We start from the raw sequence: 9,499 nt of genomic DNA on the forward strand, positions 1-9,499 counted from the left end.
GTGCCTGAACATCACAATGACACGATAGCTGTGGACTTGGCAACAGTTGCACAGGGATTGCTTTCAATAGTCATTTACTTGATAGTTCCTAACTGGGATAGGAAGGATTTTCCTTGCCAGCCCCTACACACACACTGCACAAAACTTACTTACTTTAATTATGGTCAGCTATCTGGGAGTAAACATTTGTATGGTCATATGTGCTATAACAACATAGAAGCTTACACAGTTCCATAGAGCACAGTATAATTGATCTGCTGTGCACATATTTATTGCTGTCTTTCTAGATCCTGATTGATAGGCAATAAGCAGTCAGGACAGCAAGTTTGCGGGAGTAAAGAAGACTCCTTGAGACTGACAGACAGTAACAAAGGCATCTATCTACTCTTGGTGGTTCTATCATATGACTGAACTAGAGCTTCTGCAGAGGATTAATCAAAACCCAAAGTAAAATGAGAAGAAAATGTGCTCTGCATTTTTTTAATTAATTGTTGATTTGTCTTTGTAATAAAATATCATCCCGAGAGATCCATTGAGAAACTGAGGTTCCTTATGTCAGAGGAATATCGTATATCCTAACGTGAGGAGGTATAGCAGGTTTCTTCAGCCTTACTGCATTCCATCTTGTAGTACAACAACGACTTGTAATTGATATGATCTGCTGTGATCTATGACATCTATCCCATACTCACAACAATGATGCTAACAATAAGGTCCGAAAACATATTTAAAAGCTTCATTTAAAATATAAAATAGGGTCTTTTACCTGTAAAAAAGTTGAAGTTTGGCACTTATCTTCTTAAGTCATTTCCCTGTAACATGGGAGGAAGTAGGTTACAATTACCAACTGAGCATAGCTCTACAAAACTCCATAACAGAGATAACAGGTAAGTTGACCTCAGAGCTGAGTCAAGAAATGCCAGCCAAGGGCATCTGCTAAGTTGAAAACGGCAGTCTCAGACAACTATTTCAACCTTCTCAAAACACTGCAGGATTTTCTCAGTCAAAAAAAGGTCAGACTCCTAGTGATAGTTATTGACAGATACTTATTTAGGTTCAAGATAATAGCTTTGAAAGTAAAATCACAAAGCTATTTTGGATGATTGCTTCAAGCCTTAGCAGATAAATTGCAAATACCCTTAGCTTGCATTTGTTGGCATTTTTATGAAGTCTGGCTCCATTGCTTTCCCTTATGGTGACTTGAATATTGTTACCCATTATTCACTGTGATTTTACTTTAAAAAGTTTAAAACCTGAAGCACAATAAACAGCAACACTCAGAAGAGCAAAACACTTACAGCATGATTTCTAGAGCCAGAGAATGTCTCTGGTAATTAAATGTAAACAGGGTGTTTTTTTAGTGGTCATTTGATAACATTCAAGAGTACCATATTTTTCCACATTAAACACACCCCAGAATAAAACCTTTTTTTTTTTTTTAAAGGCACTATGAAATTTAAAAAAAATTATTTTCTTGTAGTGAGTAACTGAGTAGATGCAGCTTGGAGGGTAAGCCTGCTCATTTTGCTGTTGCCTGTGGATTGCTGCAGATTTTATTTTTGTTTTACACACTAAGTGGCAGAACCTATTTTTTTTTTGCACTCCAATTTCCAGAAAATTTTTTTGGAGGAAAAAGGTGCATGTTGTCTACAATAAAATATAGGAGTTGTCTGAAACACCCCCCCATAAGGAACTTGTCATCACAGTGATCCATCCCTCCTGCCCTGGCCAGAGGCTTCCAGAAAAAACCCAGAGTGAGTCCCTACTCTTGTTAAGTGGAAATACATCAGTTTCTCTGCCTGACATGGTTCCCTTCCCCTGAACACAGACCCAGGGACCCAGCAACCACAATGTGCCCTTCTTGTCACTTGGTATGCCCATTTTCAGATGACTCAGCAGATGTTCATACTGGCATGCATCTTCCTGCCTAAGACCCAGGAACCTAGTATCCCCTGCAGGGTCACTTACCAAACCATATGGCCACCAAGCATCCTGGAATCAGCCAGCTGAGGTCCTCCTGGATGTCACTGAGTCCAGGGTATAGTGGGAGCAACATCATGCTGTTGAGTAGCAGTTAGGGGCCTGCAAGACTGGCAACAACTGGTGGGCACCTGGGACAATAAGCAGTGGCTATAGAACTCAGCATGTACCAGGTCACCGTTATGAACATCATCAACAAGCTGGCCCCTACATGGAGCAGCAGGACATCAGCATAAGCTCACCCCTGACTGTGGAGAAGCAGGTCACCATTGCCATCTGGAAGTTTACCACCCCAACAACTTCTGATCCACCACCAAACAGTTTAGCCAAAGCAGTGGTCTAGGTGGGGTATAGGGCTATCCAGGGCATCCTGGTGAGCTACTTTATCTCCCTCATCATCACAGGTGACTGGTAGAGGAGTAAGGTGGGGGGGCACATGGCCCCCCCTGAGATTGGCCCCCAACTTGGTACCACTCAAGACAGGGCAGTTTTTTTGCTGCATGGGCCAGTGGCGTGTTGGGTTGGGGGGCACTAAGCTGTGGCACAGAAGTATAGGAGTGGATATAGGGCTTTTGGCCCACCCCCAGGCCCACCCACAAATTGTGCCCCCCCAGACTCAGGAGACACTTGTCACCCATGCTCATCATCCCACAGAAGGCCATCACTAGCTTCTATCAGATGGAGGCCTCATCCCCATCCTCTGCCTGCCCCAAGGTGCTGTGGAATTCAACTGAAAGTGTCATGGGGTGGGGTCCTGGAGGATGGCTGTGACCTCCCCAAGGCTCCCTTACCGTGCCAAGTTGACCCAATGGGCACCCTTGATCCTCGCCCGCCATGTCTTTGATGATAAAATATATAATTGGGAGGCTGCCTTCCACTCCCTCTTGGTCATGGTTAGCTGTATCCTCTGACCCCATGCATTCCCGGACCCCTAGTGGGTCCCTCTCCAAGACAGATGATACAATGGGTGTTTTGGGGCACCCTAGACTTATTGGCTACGCATAGCTCCAGCCACCCTTTTACCACACCCCAAGCCTTGCAGATGGAACCGACATTGTTCGTTCTAGCCCTTGTTATAATTTGGCCTCCTTGTCCTCTCTGGGCCCTATCTCTTTCGATCTGCACCCTCTCTGACGCTTGGGCTCTCCATGGCCCTTGTCTCGCACTACATCTTCCTGGCTCTCGGACTCTCCGCGGCCCTTGTCTCACGCTGCCCTCTCTCTGGGTCTTCTCAAATGCTGCCCCCTCTCTGAGGCTGGGGTCAGTGCACCCCGAATGCAGTGCCCCCGCTGGTGCTGGGGTCCCCACACTGCTGTGGGTCCCCTATGAGGCCTCCTCCATCCCCTAAAAGCCTCACCCAAACCACTGGTTTTAAACAGTAAACAATACACAAGCCCCTTGGCTATAACATAAACTGAAGCAGCCCGGCTATAACAACGTTATTCAAGCCACCCCAGGGATGCTCCATCCTTTACCAGGCTTGGGGCTGTACCTGTGGTCAGGCCTCTCCTCTCTGTTTGCTCAGAAAGAGTTCCTTCCCCTCTGGCTGCTAGCAGGGAACTGCCACCCTGGCCTTAGCCCCTAGGGTTTATAGGGAAGCCAGGCCCTGCCCCTTTCAGTCAACTGACTGCTGGCAGGTGTGGATCACTTGCTAACTCCATTTGCCCTGGTGACCAACAGCTGGGCTCCTTCCTCACTGCTAGGGCTCTTTCCCTAGCAGTTCCACTCTAAGGAACAGGGCACCTAAGTGCTCTGTGACAGAAAGGGCATATTTGTCATGCTGCACGGTATTGTTGGCTACTAGGGAAACAACCCACATCTTTGCTGGCTGGGCAGGAGGCAGTGCCCACAATGCAAGCATCGTTGACAACTCCACCCTTCCCTATATGATGGAGAATAAATGCTACACACCTAGGACCCCCAGCATTGAGGTTACCAAAATAATTTTCCCACCCCTCATCATCAGGGACCTGTCCTACACTCTCCTTCCCTTACCCCTGAAACCCTACATGAGGTACCTAGACCAGAGGAAAGAATACTCTAACCACTGCCTCAGTAGGTAACATATGACTGTTGAAGATCTGGTCATCAGGGTGTAGGCAGGGACACGTGGATGTGCATCTTGGTGTTTGGCTCTCTCACACACCCTCGGTATGTGTCAGGGTTGGTGTGTACATTTTAGAATAACCCCAGCTCATCTGGACACACCCCCATCCCAAACATCTCCAGGAACATCTACCTGTCAGCACCAGCTCATCTGACTGCCCCTACTCCAATTCCTGAACTTTCCAGGGACTTCTACCTGCCACCCCTAAGATAGCTGGCCACACACTCCCAAGCCCCAAACTTTCCAGGGGCTTCAACCTGTTGGCCCCCAAGATGGCTCACTACACTCCCCACCTCCCAATCCCCTAACTTTCCAAGGGCTCCAGCTTAGTTGACCATGTCCCCTAATGCCCTGAACTTTTGGGGGGGCATCCACCCACTGGCAATAACCATGCTGTTAAGCACCCATTACAGCCCCAAACTCCCATGGCTCAGATATTTGCCAGCCAGAACCCTTCAAGTCCCAAATCTGGGTTATAGGGTGTTTGCATTTGCACCTTCAATTATGAGGTTTTGGGTCATTTCTGAGTCTTGGGATCCTGGGTCTTTGCATTTGTGTGTAAGCCTTGAGGGTATTTTGGTTGTGTGCTCAGGTCTGTGTTGGGTCTTGGGGTGCTTCAGAGTAGGGTCTTGGGACCACAGGTGGTCTGGCCCAGGGTCTCAGGTGTCTGGAGATCTGGGTCATGTGCAGTGGACACACATCTGCCTCTGCCTCCTGCATTTCCCAACAGCCTGGAATGCAAGACAGGGCTGGGCTTTCTTATCTCCCAGACAGTGAGGGAAGAGGGTTTCCTTCATGGTTGGCTGGAATGCCAGCGTATCTCCCTGCAGAGGCATAGGGGACACCAGGAACAATGCATGCTGGGATGCCAATGGACAGTGGGATGATTTATATTGATAAGGAAACTGTACAAGCATTTGGCAAACCAGTCTAACAACTATTGGTCTAGAGTTAGACTTCATCTGGTGAGGTCCAATTTGAACTGCGTGAGCCATTTTTAGATCAGACAGCATTGTGACTACTTGCAACCCTAGCATTTTTTTACCTCACTAAGCTCAATTCTTTCAATTTAAATTTAATGCTTGTATGCACCCTCTGTTGCTCATGCGGTCATCCAAAGCAACAAATCATTTCTAAAGTATGCTTCAGAAGTATGCTACAGTTCACATTTGATGTACTGCTGGAATGAAAAAGAGGTACCTCAGTAAATTTTGTTACAGAACTGTGGTCTACCTAAAGGGGAGATACAAGCTAATTTAAAAGAAAAGAAAAGAAAAAGAAAACTTGAAAGTCAATTTAATTGTCAATGGTTTGTGTCAATAGCCTCTAAGATATAAGACATTTTCGATGCTTTTTGTGATCAATAGTTTCTAAATGTCACTACTTTCATGATAATGGGAAACACTGTAAAATGAAGTGAAAAAATAGAGCTTGAATTAAAAATTCATTAGAGTCTTAATTTCACTAAACTTTAGAGAGCTATTTCCCCATATGAGTATATAATAAGCTCCATGCAAACTTAACTGTATAAATGAGTATTGGATTTAGAAGAGGATAAGAGAATCTTTCATATCCCTAGGTAAGTGTTTCCAGTGGTTAATTACCTTACATATTTCTAGCCTGATTTTGTCTAGTTTTAGCTTCCAGACATTGGAACCTATTATGCCTTTCTCTATTAAATGAAAGAACAGTTGATTATCACAAGCCTTCTACCCATGTAAGTACTTACTGATCATGATCAAGTTACTTTGTAATCTTCTCTGATGAACTGAACTGACTGAGTTTCTTCAACTTCATAAAACAAGGTCCTCCTGATACCAAATACATTTTGCTGTTTTTTTTCTGACTGTTTCCTTTCTCAACATCCTTTTCAAATCTAGCACCTCAACTGGACATTTTATTTCAATAATGATCTTATTAAAACTGTATACATTAGTAATGGGACTTGCTTGCAAAGAACAATTTTTCCAACTATTTAGTTGGTGTAATAAAAGAATCACATTTACCCAAAGAACCTTGTCTACATTAGTAATAACATTTTCCTATTCCCACTTGATATTTCCCCATGTATGTACCCGAGTATAACCACTGCTATTCTTAGCCCTTGCTTTCTACGGCAAGTTCACATCCTACTGCTCACCTATCTTGACATCCAGTCATTTTTTGAACGATTGTTTTTAAAAAATACAGTACATTCCATTCTACCACTATCATATTCTTTGTTTTTGGTTTGATTTTTTTTTTTTTTTTTTGGTTCTTTGAAGTCAAACTTTATATTCGTCTTACTTCTTTTGATCTTGGAGTCATCTGCAACACTTTATCAATAATGATTTAATGTTTTCTTCCATACCATTTACAAAGATTTAAATAGCATTGGGATACAAACAGATCCTGAGCAACCTCACTAGAAATGACTAATGTTTCTCTATTTATATCTTGATGTATATCAGCTAGTTTTTAGTCACTTAATATCTGCCTCATTGATTCTGCACAATGCTAGCTAAATTTACCATGCAAGTCCTAGAGAAGCCCTACAAGATTTCTCTCTCTCTTTCATCAGCTAAAAATATTAATCTTTGAGCAGTTATCCCTAGTTTAATTTGTTTGATAAATGTAATATTGTTAATGTGATATATTTATATTTTGTGAGGCACTGGCTTAGGTACCAAAAAGCATGTTGATCAAAAACAAGAAAGCTAAAAATTCAAACACAAATGGATTTAAAAATAATAAGTGGCAGGTCTCAGTGTAATTGTAAAACAGGGAATTATTATTTAGTAAAAGTATTACTAAATAGGTGATGCTACACCAATTGTTTCTTGGCCATAGGTCATATAAGCAGACTTAAATTTGGTGCCAGGAAGAGAAGTAGGGTGGGGGGCATACACAAGTACACACATAACATCATAATAGATAAAGATTGGTAAAATGGTAAATTGGTCACTGATGCAAAGCTATGTGGATCACTCCATAAGCTGTGTCAAATGTAAGGTCATCCATTCAGAAAAAAGAATACAGGCTATATTTACAGGATGAGGGACTCTATTCTGGAAGCAGTGACTCTGAAAAGGACTTTCTGGCCAGGGTGAATAATCACCTAAATATGAGTTGCCAACAAGATGCTGAATCCCTAAGAGCTACTGTGATGCTTGGATGCATGTATATAGCAGGTATGAGGTTACCAGAATAGAGCATCCAATTCTTGCATCTACAATTCAGAAAGGTTAGTGAAAAACTTTAGAGTATTCAGAGAACCATGAGAATGATTAAAAGGATTGGAAAATATTCTATGTGGTAAAAGATTCAAAAAACGTTTAGTTCCTCAGACAGCATTTTAGTGGGTGACTCAATTATAACCTATAAGCACTTACATGGCAAACAGAAATCTTATAATTGAGTGTTCTCTTCAGACTGACAAATAAAGTTGTAACACAATCTTACAGCTGGAAGTTGAAACTAGGTAAATTTAGATGCAAATTAATCTATATATATTTTACCATCATGGGTAACTATGCCTTGAAGCTTCTAATATATTAATTTGAGTAGTGTAATTCACAATGCTAATGATTCTATTTTTTATATAAAGTCCAGAATATATAAATTAACTGAATATAATGTAGAAGTCCAATGTGATAAGCAAGAGCACTAAAATTCAAATCTTTAGAAGCAGCAGTGTCCTTCTATATAAAGCAAAGTCCCAGAAAAATAAGTCACTCTCATGCAAATTGAACATCTTTCAATTCAAGTGTCTGTGTAAAACAGTTAAAAACAAAAAGGAGTGACAGAATAAATAATGAAGAAATTCTAGAATCAGCATAACTACCTAGCATCTGCAATAGACCTACAATAATATGAAAAGTATGAAGAAGACAGAGACATGGTCAGCACATCTTTTAAGAGTGTCAAAGAATAGGCTTTGTAGGCAAGCATTTTTTTTGGCAAACTCAAACTGAGTATGAGCATACTCTGTAAAATAGTAAAAGATAAGGCAACATTATTATATTTGACTGACTTCCGTATGCACATAATAGGTAAAGGAAGAACAATTAGGATGGTGCTTGATCTTTGGAACCACTTACTGAAAGCTGTGGTGGTTTCTTATCCTTGGAAATTCTTAAAAAACAAGATAGGAGGTTTTTCAAAAAGCATGTCCTACTTCAACACGAACTACAGTACCACAGCCTGATCAATGAAGTTGATCAGGGCAGGTTCTTCCCACATTGAAATCTCTGAATTTCCCCATCCTGATTCCTGGAACCTGTTCTTTTTTTAGATAACATCATATGATAACAATGGAAATATACATTTAAGCAAAGCCTATTGGTATGATTAAGGGTTTCAGGATTAGAGTCTAAATATTTATCCAGAACAGTACAGAATTATGCATGCATTCAACTTAATGTACTACAATTTCAGCAGAACTACTTATGGTGCATAAAGTTGCATCATGACCTTACATTTGACAAAACTTATGAAGAACTCCTTCAAAGGACTATGGCCTAAACTTGTACAAGTTGTTACTTTAAACCTTGCATAACAGGATTAAAAAAAAAAAGCCAAAGGGAACCAAATTACCTGATAATCTGGTAACTGTCAGAAGAACGATCGTTTCTAGAGATGTTCCATAAAGCCCATATCAATTTCTTTAGAAACGTCTTTGAAGTGGTCTAAAAATATTTTATTGAATACTCAGTAAATAAGCAGACAAAACATTGACTTAATTAAATTATCCTAGATCTGATATCTCTCTCTAAAGTTTCAGTATCTGTGAAGTAAAAGGTAGAAAGCTGAACTAAATGGAAGGGCTATCTATATTAATGACATTGTTCTAAAGGTGTAAGAATACTTTTTTTCTGTTAAAACCACCCGCCTAGACTTGATAAGCCCCAAATTTAACCTACATTAAACATTTTGCAAAATGAAATCCAAAGTGTTATCACTCTCAAGGGTTTAAATAGAGAAAATGTCTTCTGTTCAGTTAGACAACCTATCAGCAACAAACTCTGGTAACCTGAGTTGCTTGGCATATTGTGCTGTTTATTCCTCTTTCTACCGCATTCAGGGACAACTCATAAACTTGAAATTAGGCATGAGCTTCAGTATCAAGCTGAAATGGAGTTCATTTTTCGTTTTTGAGTGTAGATAAGCATGACAATTAAATACATCACCAATTTAGAACATGATGCTTGGTTGAGATGTTGTTTATGATACACCAAAACAGGTATCCCTATCCCCATCAAATTTGTGAGTGTTTGTTTCATAGAAGAATAAGGTTGGAAGGGCCCACAAGAGATCATCTAATCCAACTGGGGATTGAATGTGGTAAAGCCCTCAGCAAAAAAGCCTTTTTGCATACCTTAATGCTGGGGGCAAAGGGTCATGGGCAGAGAGATGAACTACAGGGGGAAATGG

General features: G+C 41.1%; 1 long non-coding RNA gene across 1 annotated transcript; it reads right to left on the reverse strand.

The window, feature by feature from the left end:
* Positions 1 to 761: 761 nt before the first annotated feature.
* On the reverse strand, positions 762 to 8,749 carry LOC109280834 (uncharacterized). Its single transcript, XR_002087284.2, has 3 exons — positions 8,663 to 8,749; positions 1,969 to 2,111; positions 762 to 812 (listed from the first exon to the last, which is right to left on the reverse strand). It is a non-coding gene; the product is annotated as an uncharacterized LOC109280834 (long non-coding RNA).
* Between the last annotated feature and the right edge of the window lie 750 nt (positions 8,750 to 9,499).

The sequence above is a fragment of the Alligator mississippiensis genome, chromosome 3 (genome assembly GCF_030867095.1).
Source record: "Alligator mississippiensis isolate rAllMis1 chromosome 3, rAllMis1, whole genome shotgun sequence".
In the NCBI taxonomy this organism is placed as follows: Eukaryota; Metazoa; Chordata; order Crocodylia; family Alligatoridae; genus Alligator; species Alligator mississippiensis.